We start from the raw sequence: 14,312 nt of genomic DNA, 5'->3' as shown, positions 1-14,312 counted from the left end.
ATATTTTTTCCGTCGGATGACCGTTCGCTGAAACTATAGGTCTTCCTGGGTTATTGGCCTTATGAATTTTAGGTAAAAGATAAAATCTGCCCGGTTTTGGATTTTCTGGTTTCAAATATTCAAGAGTTACTGATCTATTTTTACACCTTATACATTATGTATCAGTATTGTTAAAACTTGTGACACTTGAAGAAGGCCATTTGTTGAGCCGAAATATTTGTCAACACGATTTAATAACAACATTTTCGTATTATAACATCTTATATCAGTACCGTTGTGCAAATCTTTAGACCGATATAATTTTTTCCTTATCTGCATAGTATCGCCTATTCTAGACGATCCGGTACATAGTAAATTTGATGGTTGGTCGTTTTTATAGACTTTTATATATATATATATATATATATATATATTCATACTAATTATTAATACTAGCAAGCTCAAAATACTCCAAATAATGACATAGGAGTTATGGCTGTGTACACCTCAATTTTAAAGCTGTACTTCCATATATGATTCTAAAAGGTACGCATGCACTGGTAGTATTACAAAAACTCACGGACTAGCAGATGGACAATCTGTAAAATTAAAAACAATTCAGTAGCGGTTCTGACAAACATGAGACGACAACTTGAAATGGAGACGCTAAAGGACAGAAGACACAGCCTCCGTCTTATTCTGATTTACAAGGTGGTTGAGGACCTGGTGCCGGCTCTGCCAGCCGACAATTTTGTCATACCAGCACGACCTAAACGAACGATAAAAGCCAAAACGTATTCAAATTGTGAAACTGACAATATCATCGAACGACAAGTCATCAATAACACCAGAGGACTAAAAGTACCAAACAGAAACAAACCACAATATAAACATTCATCTTTTGTAGAAACAACTATTCACTGGATCCAAATACCAGATAAAGTTGTGCAGGTAGGTTCTGTAGAGGCATTTAAGACCGCTCTACAAGAACACCGCCCATAACAACGGCGCTCTTCTCCACCGTGTATAAAAGCCTAAACAGGATTCTACACGTACCAATACAGATACAGACAGACAAGGGGCACTGACTGATCCGCCCTCACCAGATCCGTCTATGCAAACATCCGACCAGCGAAACTTCGATGACAAAGCTGAGTTAATAAATCATCGCAATATAATCAGTTCGTTGATTGTGGCCATCATCTGGCAGAAGCAGAAGCAGAAACAAAGATTTAGCAAAAGCTTTCAATTGTATAACGTAATGTTAAGGGAAAAAATATAATCAATTGTTCTATAAAACAATTAAGATGCACTTTTTATTTTTTGGTTCAGATACAACACATTTATCGTTACAGTACATCTTGCGACGGCGAAAACCGAATTTAATCTCATAGAACTGTTCAGAAAGAGTTTCATCAGTTTGCGAAAAATTGTTGTGTAAAATACACAAACGAAGTGAGACAGAGCCCTTTCAAGTGCAAACCAATTTATCATGGTTTATTGGTATATATGTAAACTTGTTACTTAGTTTAAAAATCAGTCATCCAGTATATCAGTGGTCACGACTGGAACGCATGATACCTATGTCGCATGATTCAATTGCATGATTCACAATTTTTCTGAATTACAGTAAGTCATTTTTTAAACCCCTTAAAAATCCAAACTATTAAATAATTTACCCGCTTCAGATGAACATTATACATTAGTAGTTCTGATACCGTGTAGTATCTTTGGAATTGTATTTTACACATTTGCTTTTGTATTTCATGTATGTAGCAACAATTTCGAACGTACAAGAAAAGCCTCCTTTTCAGATTGTTCATTTATACAAAAAAAAGGAGTAATGAGCAACATCAACCTTGTCATATTTTTGGTGAAATGTTAGGTTTAAATACCAAGAACAAAGGCATTTTGATGTATGAAATAAAAAAAAAATAATATCAATGGCATATGATTGCTAGATATTTATATATCAGTAATACACTTTGTGTCATGCAGTACTGTCTTTATTACATCGTGCTCAATTATCAATTTAACGTTAAATACCTTCACTAAACATTATCAACTGCAAAGGGTTTTCAAGTTGCAAAACAGGTAAGGAACAAAGAGATAGAGAGTTCATTTAACGCCTCTGCATGTGAAATCAAACAAAAGTTACAACAATGCCGTTATGGCTTTATAGCTTTTGCATTAAGCACATTACCTAAGAATGGGTTCATTACCAGAGAGCATTCCACACTGATGGTGATTATAAACGGTTTACAATTAAACCACAAAAGACCAGCTTAATACAGGATTGATTGAATGGTAATGAAAAGACAATACCCTTAAATTTTATTTCCCATGATGTTTGATCCATATTTTCAGGAAATATGCCGGTGTCTATTTAACTGTTCTTTTTAAAAAACATGCACGAGCTCGTACAAAAATAGAACGAAATGGCTTAGAGACATAAAATGGCATAACGACATCGAGTGTAAAGTAGGTAAAATTGAGAATGGAAATGGGGAAAGTGCCTAAGAGACAACAACCCGACCATAGAAAAAAACAACAGCAGAAGGTCACCAACAGGTCTTCAATGTAGCGAGAAATTCCCTCACCCGGAGGCGTCCTTCAGCTGGCCCCAAAAACAAATATATACTAGTTCAGTGATACAGCCCGTAACAGAGAAGTGATCGAATTGATGTTTCTTTACCGTCAAAATTAGCTACGTTATCGACAAACTTAATTGAGTAGTAACCGAACTATTGGTACTTTAACGTTAAAATGATTGACAATGCTGACAAACTTTCATGTGTCGATAATCAAGTTTAATACCGATAATATTGAAAATAATTCTAAAAATATGAAACAAAATATGTCCATGCACCATTTCGATTGGGCGAAAAGTAGTCATTTCTTCAAAGTCAGAACAGAAAAAAAAAAGATTTATGGAAGGACGTCTTGATAGTATTATTTCCTTTACAATTTTACCCAAAACTAAAAGAAATATACTGGTAAACAATTAAAAAGGTGTTTGATAGGAATGAAGTCCTTTATTTTTCGGACTACAATGTGTACCGTATGTGTGATGGATTTGAATTCAATCAATAACTTTGAAATGTTTTCTCATATGTATACACAAAAGGGAGGACTGGTATTTGAACTTCTGTTAGAATATGTCTTCGTCCGTTTCACATGCCAAACTTTTTTCTAGTTCAGTTTAAACGGGAAAATTTTGTTGAGAATTTGTTTTAATATGACAAAATAACGAGCAAAACTATTTCTTGCAATGGCACACACAGAGAATATTTTTTTTAGTAAAAATCAGTAAAATAAAATTTCTCCAAAATATACCATGGCCAGGACCTGACAGTTTTTAGCAGTGTACAAATGAAAATCGTCCGGAAAACTGCGCTTGCTGTCATTTTGAGGGATCATGCAACATTTCACATATTACCCATAAACAACATACATGTAGGTTCTCAATTATTAAAAAAAGTTCTAAAAGATAATTTCAAATCAGAGTAAACATATTAACTTCCTTATATCCAGTCGAATTTGTCTATAGGTTACACAAAGCTGGTTCTTAAAACGTTTGTACAAAATGTATCAGGGAAAACATTTTTCTTTGACTTTTAAAACATGTAGGGGAAACGGATTTCCTAACCATTCACATATAATATTCCGTATTTCTGATTTTTTGTTCGATAACGTAAATTATACGACTTTTTTTATGACTACGTCAACTTGTGCCATTTATTTTTGCTGGTCTTTAGGAAGACAATTTACAATTGTGCAGTGAACGGAGGCACTTATACATAACCTTATAATTCTGTTTGGAAACAAAAATAAATTCCCAATATATAAATATACATGTATGAATATACATGTATTATATGTCGTGTACATGATTGGATTTTGTAGATATAACTACCGCACAGAAAACGTATCATGGATTTCGAGGCTTTCATATTCAAGGTTTTGAATTCTACCCTTGTTGAAAACCTGTGGAGACCTCTACAGTTCCTTAAAACATCAATTATTTTTTTGTAAATTGAGTGCCGTCTCCCTGAACATGCTAACACTTAAGTCATATCTTTTCATTTTCATATTTTTTTCCCTGTTTGTCTCTGTTGTCTTGATTGTTGGAACGGTTAGTGGTATCTAACAATATTTATGATAACTTTCTGAGAATTATGAGTATTTCTTCTCTGTCAGATATGGATCATTACCAATGATAAAAATGAAATGCCGTATATCACATCTTATAGAGGTTTAAATTTCAAATATTCGTCAATAACGTAAGATATAGAGCAATTTTGTCTTCAACATTTCAAATGTTAAAGGGTACATTTGTATTTTTTACTTCGATTTGAAGGAAATTTATTTCAGTTTTTTCTGTGGCAAAGTACAAGCATATCGGTATTGCAACAATGTATTATTGACATAATCCCGGGGACATAATAAACAGATAGGTATGAAAAAGAAAAGATATGGGGTATTCTGTATCAGACGAAAGAAAAACTATTACAGTGTTGAATCCCATAAATATGTGTCATGAACAAAGACATATGTTCGATTGAATAATGATTTCCTCGTAACAAATGATAGAAATTTCGGAGATCCCGTGTTTGATCCTTTACCGTTAAAATGAAAATGCCAATGACAGAGGTTGAATATAAAAAATGTTTTACTGTGTTAAAAAAACTTATACTTAAACTATGAAAACTTACACGTTGGACATGAAATATTTTGTCGATGAAGAAAATTAAATTATGTCACTTCTGAAATAAGTTTGTCGATAACGTAACTAATTCTGACGGTAAAGAAACGCGAATTCGATCACTACTCTGTTACGGGCTGTAATGAACGCCATACTAATTTCCAAATTGTACACAAGAAACTAAAATTAAAATAATACAAGACTAACAAAGGCCAGAGGCTCCTGTTTTAGGACAGGCGCAAAAATGCGGCGGGGTTAAACATGTTTGTGAGATCTCAACCCTCCCCCTATACCTCTAGCCAATGTAGAAAAGTAAACGCATAACAATACACACATTAAAATTCAGTCCAAGAGAAGTCCGAGTCTGATGTCAGAAAATGTAACCAAAGAAAATAAACAAAATGACAATAATACATAAATAACAACAGACTACTAGCAGTTAACTGACATGCCAGCTCCAGACTTCAATTAAACTGACTGAAAGATTATGATTTCATCATATGAACATCAGGCACAATCCTTCCCGTTAGGGTTTAGTATCATACCATCATAACATAAATGAGAAGAACATAACCCGTGTCATGCCAACAACTGTTTTTAGAATAAATGTGTTTAGTTCCGATGCAAAGACCCTATAAGTGAATCAATATTAACGCCAAAATATGCAATCTTTAATGACCTGACAACAGTATCGTAACTATATCCCTTCTTAATAAGTCTATTCAAAGGTTTTGTTAGTTTTTGAGGTGAATACTGACACCTTTGTGCTTTATAAAGAATATTTCCATAAAAAATTGGATGTGAAATACCTGAACGTATAAGAAGTCTGCATGTTGAGCTATATTTACGAATGATGTCCTTATACCGATTATAAAATTTAGTAAATGTTTTGACTAGTTTGTGATATCGAAAACCCTGGTGTAATAATTTTTCAGTAATACATAAATTTCTCTCGTTAAAATCTAAAACATTGTTACATACACGAGCGAATCGTACAAGTTGAGATATATAAACACCGTAAGATGGTGACAAGGGAACGTCACCATCTAAAAATGGATAATTAACGATAGGAAATGAAAAATCATCTCTTTTATCATAAATTTTAGTATTCAGCTTTCTGTTAGGGATATAGATATCAAGATCGAGGAAAGGACAGTGGTCATTGTTAGTATTAGCTTTATTTAAAGTAAGTTCAGCAGGATAAATGTCTTTAATATACATACTGAAGTCGTCATTATTGAGAGCCAAAATATCATCCAAATTTCTAAAAGTATTATTAAATTTGTTTATCAGATGTTGTTTCGATGGGTCTTTGCTTATTTTTGTCATAAATTGTAACTCATAGCAATACAAAAACAGGTCCGCAATAAGTGGTGCACAGTAAGTCCCCATTGGAATTCCGATAATCTGACGATATACGGAATTCCCAAAGCGAACAAAAATGTTATCTAGTAAAAATTCAAGGGCATATATACAGGTACATGTTCTTTTATACAATCGATAAAAACACACTCGTTTGACTTGCTGAATTAAATTTTTTGAGAAACAATTGTTTCCGTTTCATATATGATACCAACTTTAACAGTATTTCACATAGAGAAAACAATATACCCCGGTTTTTATTTTTTATTGTAACAGTGGTTATTCACAGTTAGTAAAATCAAGTGGATTAAATAATGATATAGAATGTTTCATTCCCAATGTTCTTTCAGTCAACAAGTTTCGTTGAGAGCAACAAAGAAGTTAGCTATTGAAGAATAAAAGAGAAATAAAGATTTTTGTAAACATATTTCTATGAATTCATTCAAAGATGTAAAGAAGATTAACAGACTATAAAAATGGCTAGATTTTTTTATCAACGAATTATTTTGAGAAATGTTCCTCATACTTTCGGAATTTTACACAAACCTATTGATTTGTTTCGTTACATACAAGATGAAAGCGAAAGTACAGTAGGTTTCTTTTAAATCCTTTAAAAATCTAATCTATTAAATAATATACCCACTTCAGATGAACATTATACATTAGTAGTTCTGATACCATGTAGTATCTATGGTATTTTATTTTACACATTTGCTTTTCATTCCAAGTATGTAGCAACCCTTTCGAAAGTACAAGAAAAAGCCTCCTTTTCAGATTGTTCATTTATACAAAAAAGGAGTAATGAGCAACATCGACCATGTCATATTCTTGGTGAAATGTTAGGTGTAAATACCAAGAACAAGGACATGTTGATGTATGAAATATAAAAGAAACTAATAGCAATGGCCTATGATTGCTAGATATATAACAGTAATAAACGTTGTGTCTTGCAGTACCGTCTTCATTACATCGTGCTCAATTATCCATTTTACGTTAAATACCTCCACTAAACATTATCAACTGCAAAGGGTTTTCAAGTTGCAATATATGTCAGAAGCTTTAAAAATAAACCAATTAGAATGAAAATGCCATCACGCAAAAATTGAAATTAATTTCAGATGCATGCACGAACAGGTCAAGAATCAAAAATAAAACAGGTAAGGGACAAAGAAATAGAGAGTTCATTTAACGCCTCTGCATGTGAAATCAAACAAAAGTTACAACAATGCCGTTTTGGCTTTATAGCTTTTGCATTAAGCACATTTCCTTAGAATAGGTTTATTACCAGAGAGCATTCCACACTGCTGGTGACTATAAACGGTTTACAATTTACCAACAAAAGACCAGCTTAATACAGGATTGATTGAATGGTAATGAAAAGGCAATATGCTTTTATTTTTATTTCCCATGATGTGTGATCCATATTTTCAGGAAATATGCCATTGTCTATTTAACTGTTCTTTTGAAAAACATGCACGAGCTCGTACAAAAATAGAACAAAATGACTAGAGACATAAAATGGCATAACGGCATCTAGTGTAACGTAGGTACATGTTCTTTTATACAATCGATAAAAACCCACTCGTTTGACATGCTGAATTAAATGTTTTGATAAACAAATGTGTCCGTTTCATACATAATACCAACTTTAACAGTATTTCACATAGAGAAAACAATATACACCGGTTTCTATTTTTATTGTAACAATGGTCATTCACAGTATGTAAAATCCAGTGGATTAAATCATGATATAGAATGTTTCATTCCCAATGTTCTTTCAGTCAACAAGTTTTGTTGAGAGCAACAAAGAAGTTAGCTATTGAAGAATAAAAGAAAGATAAACAAGATTTTTGTAAACAGATTTCTATGAATTCATTCAAAGATGTAAAGAAGATTAACAGACTATGCAAATGGCTAGAATTTTTTTTTATCAACGAAGTATTTTGAGAAATGTTCCTCATACTAAGTCTTTCGGAATTTTACACAAACCTATTGATTTGTTTCGTTACATACAAGATGAAGGCGAAGGTACAAGTCCCTTTTAAACCCCTTTAAAATCTAAACTATTAAACAATTTACCCGTTTTAGATGAACATTATACAATAGTAGTTCTGATACCATGTAGTATCTATGGTATTTTATTTTACACATTTGCTTTTGTATTCCAAGCATGTAGCAACACTTTCGAAAGTACAAGAAAAAACCTCCTTTTCAGATTGTTCATTTATACAAAAAAAAGGAGTAATGAGCAACATCAACCATGTCACTTTTTTTGGTGAAATGTTATATAATTAGGTGTAAATAATGTACCAAGAACAAGGAAATTTTGATGTATGAAATGAAAATAAATAAATAATATCAATGGCCTATGATTGCTAGATATATAACAGTAATACACTTTGTGTTTTGCAGTACTGTCTTTATAAAATCGTGCTCAATTATCCATTTTACGTTAAATACCTTCACTAAACATTATACACTGCAAAGGGTTTTCAAGTTGCAATATATGTCAGAAGCTTTAAAAATAAACCAATTAGAATGATAATGCCATAAAGCAAAAATTGAAATTAATTTCTGATGCATGTACGGACAGACCCAGAATCAAAAATAAAACAGGTAAGGAACAAAGAGATAGAGAGTTCTTTTAACGTCTCTGCATGTGAAATCAAACAAAAGTTACAACAATGCCGTTTTGACTTTATAGCTTTTGCATTAAGTACATTTCCTTAGAATAGGTTTATTACAAGAGATCTTTCCACACAGTCACTGCTGGTGATTATAAACGGTTTACAATTTACCCACAAAAGACCAGCTTAATACAGGTTTGATTGAATGGTAATGAAAAGGCAATATGCTTTTATTTTTATTTCCCATGATGTTTGATCCATATTTTCAGGAAATATGCCATTGTCTTTTTAACTGTTCTTACAAAGAACATTCACGAGCTCGTACAAAAATAGAAAAAAAAACATGGCTTAGAGACATAATGGCATTACGACGTCTAGTGTAAAGTAGGTACATATTCTTTTATAGAATCGATAAAAACACACTCATTTGACATGCTGAATTAAAATCTTTGATGAACAATTGTGACCGCTTCATGCATGATACCAAACTATTATAATAGCAATATTTCACACAGAGAAACAATATAACCGGGTCTGTATTATTATTGTTACAATGGTCATTCACAGTAAGTAAAATCAAGTGGGTTAAGTGATGATATAGAATGTTTTATTTTCAATGTTTTTTTCAGTCAATAAATCTTTCATTGAGAACAAAAAAGAAGTTGGCTATTGAAGAATCAAGAAAGATAAACAGGATTTTTTGTAAACATATTTCTATGAATTCATTCAAAGATGTAAATAAGATTAACATTTGAAAACTATCTTACTGCGCTTTCCTGCAGAACATAAAATTGTCTGCTTGAGTAAACGCATCTAGAAACTAGATAAATAGATATAGGAAGATGTGGTATGAGCGTGTTCTATCATATATCGCTTTGCATCTGCCGCACATGACTCACAATATATTTCATTTGAGCATAAATAAAATCTGTCAACTGCGCAAAGGATACAACAAAATATCAAATATAAGTCCATCTCATCGCCTTAAATAAAACGTGTGATACAGACTACACTATGATCAGTACTTAGTGCTTCAGTATTGGTTTTATCTTTAAAATGTGCAAAGTGTAGTTTTCATATCATCGCACATTATTGACACCGCTGTCGACAGCATCACACAGATCAGCTTAGTAGTCAGTAGTAAGGTACTAAAATGTTTTCTAACACACTGTTTTAAATTGTTTCTTAAAACAGGCGATTCCATCACTTTTTGTTGCTTTTCCCAAGAATTGTATCTTCTCATTTGATTGAGATAATAAAGTACGAAATATTCGCAAACAACTGCATGTTGCCTGTTATTATGTACAGTTTTATAAAATATATTGATGGACAACATTTCCTTATTGTTAGCATTTATAAAATGTCTGTGGTATATTCAACAGTGCGCCCTACATCCAGTGCTTCATTACTGACATAATTAAATTTATAATTCAAAAAATTATTTTCTGTCATATTGTAAATAGCACTACTGGTGGACAGTTTGTATCATTAGCTTAGTAGTTAGTCAATCGGTACTGAAATGATCACTTATGAAGCGTCGTCTAATTTGCAATCATCTTCCTTTTTATATTAACGTCTTTTTTCTTAAATTTGCGTTAATTGATTAAGAAATGATTTAAAAGCAAAGGTCCCAACTCCATAAGTAAAGTTGGTGTTAAAACAACATGAACAGTTTGGGTATTCTATGCCATTTTATTTATATACCAATTTACGTGTTTAAAACTTATATATAATTACTTACATGTAGCTTTCGTTTGATTTGGTTTGGGCCTACCAAATGAAGGTCAATCCAGAATTGCACTTCAAATGCACCATTTATAAAATTAACGTACATTTAATCAATTTGATGATCTTGATTGTATATTTTTAATATACAATAATAAGGAGACGTGATATGATTGCCAGTGAAGCAACTATCCACCAAAGTTACAATGAAGTGGATGAAGGCAATTATAGGCAACCGTGCAACCTTCAATACACTTTGTTTTACATTATTCTTTTTCTGGCCTTTAACTTTTAATGCTCTCTAAGTTGTTTTAGATTTTGAAAATTTGGTGTGTGATGAAGGAGAATCTAGAAAAAGTCTAACAATGATACAGAAACCCATAGCAAATTCGATGGGGTCAGTCTGTAAAAATTAACAAAATTAATCGTTATCAATCAATGAAACAGTTGAAAAATAACTGTCATATTACTGAATTTGTTACCTTTGTTTTCCGAAGAAAAATGGTGGGTTAAACCTCGTTTAAAGCTAGCTAAACTTCCCACTTGTATGACAGTTGTTTTTAGTTCTGTCATACATTGACAATATTGAAACACGTGTAGTGTGCAGGAAAAAAAGTAACACTGGTATTATAAAGCCTTATCTGTCATTTATTGATGAATATAATGTTTTTTATAAGTATATACACGTGTCAAACAGACTGCAATGTGTATGACGTGTGTTTTAAGAATGGTCCTTATCGGATCTATAACTAAATTCTTGATTAGCCTTACCATGCTTATGTATAAATGAAAATAGAATTATAATACAAACATTTAATTACAAATAGACACCAGCATGGTGTTGCACGAACGTGTCTTAGTAGTGTACTTTCCATGAACCTTTATTCGTGTTTTGGTCAATCGATCTGGATTACTTTTTTTTAAGCAAACATAAAGTATGTCTGTTATTAAGATACCAACGCATTTTAATATGTAGTGTATGCACTTTTTTGTAATGGAACTATGCATATTTAAAACTTATGATATTGTTATCGAGCATTGTCAAACCTATATAAAGTTGTACTAAGCCAACCTAAAAGAATCGTCAAATATCTGATATCAAAATTTTGCGTAAAAATTTCATTGTTTTATTTAATTTACTATTAGCCGAGGAAGAACATTAACTACTCATAAAACAGTTAGCTGCCAAAAATAAAACATTGCAAGTGGATCTGATAAACAACACATAAGAAAGAGGCAACAAATTCCAAACAGAAGTTCAAACTCATACGTCGAAAATAAACAGACAACGCCATGACTAAACAACAATACAAAAACACAAGTTAAATAAATCTAGAGACTGAGCAATATGAACCCCACCAAAAACTGGGGATGATTTCAAGCGGTCACCAAGGGTAAGCAGATCCTGGTCCAAATGTGACATCCGTCTACAAGTTGCCTAATTTAGTATCATATGAAGTGCACATATCGCAATACAGATTTACATTAAACGGAATATTAGACATCAAATAGCAGTCTGACATTGATCAGACTACCTGTTCCAAAGTTTGAAATTTAAACGCTTTACATATCATCTAATCTAAGTAGGTTCGCAATGTTTTACTATTGATCTTGTAAAGAGCAGTTCGATGAAAGAAATTATTGGGCTTCTGAAGATACAGTGACATTCAAAATGCACATTGTTGCAGAAAGCAAGGTATCGTTAATATTATGTCCTCTCAAAACATAAACTCTGATATAAAAGACACAAACAAATGTCAGCATAGCCAATGCAAATTGGTGGATTAAATGAAACCTTGTCGATCAAATTGGTAAGAACCATGGGAATAAGTGATTCAGAGACTTTCTTTACTTCATTTTTTTGCCAGAGCTGATCGATATGCATTATGACAGCGCAGCTACTATCCAGACGGGCGATACATTAAGTCTTTAATGCTAGTAAGTGATCAGATATGATGCAATTATAGCCTATTCTGTATATACTTGCAATGGTAGTATATGATTGGTATATACATCATGCATATTATTGAAAAACCTCTATTTTGTTTTTAATCAATTTTCCATATATTTTATGGTTAATTGTATGTAATGTACGTGCACTAAATAATTATTAAGGTTAACAAATGTCGTTTTTCCTTTTTTTATGTCTTCGGAAAAAAAATCTATTCTGATAGACCAAATAAAGATAAACATTTCGGAACAAGTACAAGCTGATTTGAGGTGTGGATTTTACTCATTGTTGAAGGCTGTCCGGTGACATATAGTTGTTAATTTCTGTGTTAGTGGGTCCTTTGTGGAGTATTGTCTTAATGGCAATCATACCACATCTTCTTATTTTTATATAATATAATTAAAATTTTCATTTTTATTGCAGATATTAGTTTAATAGATACAGTTTGACATGATCCGGCATACGTTTATTTTCAGAACATCGACCACCTTATCTTAAAGTTTTAATTCCAAAACCAACTCGCTCTTTATTTATAGATACAGTTAGTGAAATACATTGTATTATGATAGAAGTTGGCCGGAGTATCATGTCCAGTCATACAAATTAAATTCATATATACTTCAATCTGTTTCAATTATTAATCCGCATGCTAGATATATGTTTGATTTAAGTAATTGTTCATAGAATCATCAAACTTATAGGAAACGCCTTTGTTAATCATGTTAATAGAAATCCAGGATTTAGACAATTACTGTTATTATACGTATTATTGCTATAGATTTAATTTATTGGAGTCAGCTGTGAATTAACCACAAATATGCTGTGAAATATACACGAGGAAACTAAAATAACACTGAAGCTGTTGTCTGCAATTTACATCAAATTTATTCTCCAAACATTTATAGAACAGATCATCACATTATATGTCATTCATTTTGTTATGAAGTTGTAATAGATACTGACTTCTTTGATATTGTTGCTTGTATTCTTTTTATTTCAAGCTGTCTTAATGAGGCATACCCCCATTTCCTCTAGTTCAGATTTTACAATGATATCAAAAACCTGATCAATTCGATACAACGTTTTGTCATGTACAATACTTAACAATCAAACCTCTTTCATTTTCATAATAAAAAGCAAAAATAATTTGGTATGTATAATATGTCAAATCTACGCGAAGTTGCATAATTGCAAGCTATCCTTTCAGGTTTAATTATTTTATCATGTAGATTGTGTTTGATTAAATCGAGCTAAAATTAACACAGAAAATAACTTAATAGTGTTTTGTTTACAAACAAATAATCCAAATTTCGGAAATGCCATAACGCAATGTAGGTCATCTGTTTAATATGCAGTATGTACGATTTTCCCGTTTTGGAATAGTTTTCTCTTGATCCAGTTATAATTGGTATATTTCACCGTCTGTAAATTTTAACGAAAGACCTAGGTTAAACATTTCTACGTTTTTCGACATCAAAAGTGCAATACTACAGACACAGTATAGTTTCTTCTCCTCTGATTTTGCATAACTTTCATGGAGTCTAATATGCGCATGGAAGTTAAATGAACTAGGTCTATCAATTTACAATAAAGCATCAGAGAAGAGTATGTTGATTATTATATTATTGCGGACAGGCTTCTTTGTCCCAAATACCTGTGCATATAGGATTAGTTTTGTGCATTTCCGTTAATGCAAACGAGTACTCGTTTAAGCTTGCTTTAACTAAGAATGAATTATTTTTGTGGTTGTTTTTGTGTTGAATTGCATATCATTTTTTTTTCTTTTTGGAGGGTTCGAATATAGCCTAATAAGAGTATGCTAAAGTATAAACTATACACAATAGACGTGTTAAAATGATTCTAATTTAAAAAAAAACGTCACTGTTAAGCAATTCATTACGTCTAATGCAAATTCACGCACGTATATACCTGGCGACGAAAGCAATTGCATTTTGTTGCATGA

This window comes from Mytilus galloprovincialis, chromosome 13 (genome assembly GCF_965363235.1).
Source record: "Mytilus galloprovincialis chromosome 13, xbMytGall1.hap1.1, whole genome shotgun sequence".
NCBI classification, from domain to species: domain Eukaryota; kingdom Metazoa; phylum Mollusca; class Bivalvia; order Mytilida; family Mytilidae; genus Mytilus; species Mytilus galloprovincialis.
Note: the sequence above shows the minus strand (reverse complement) of the source record.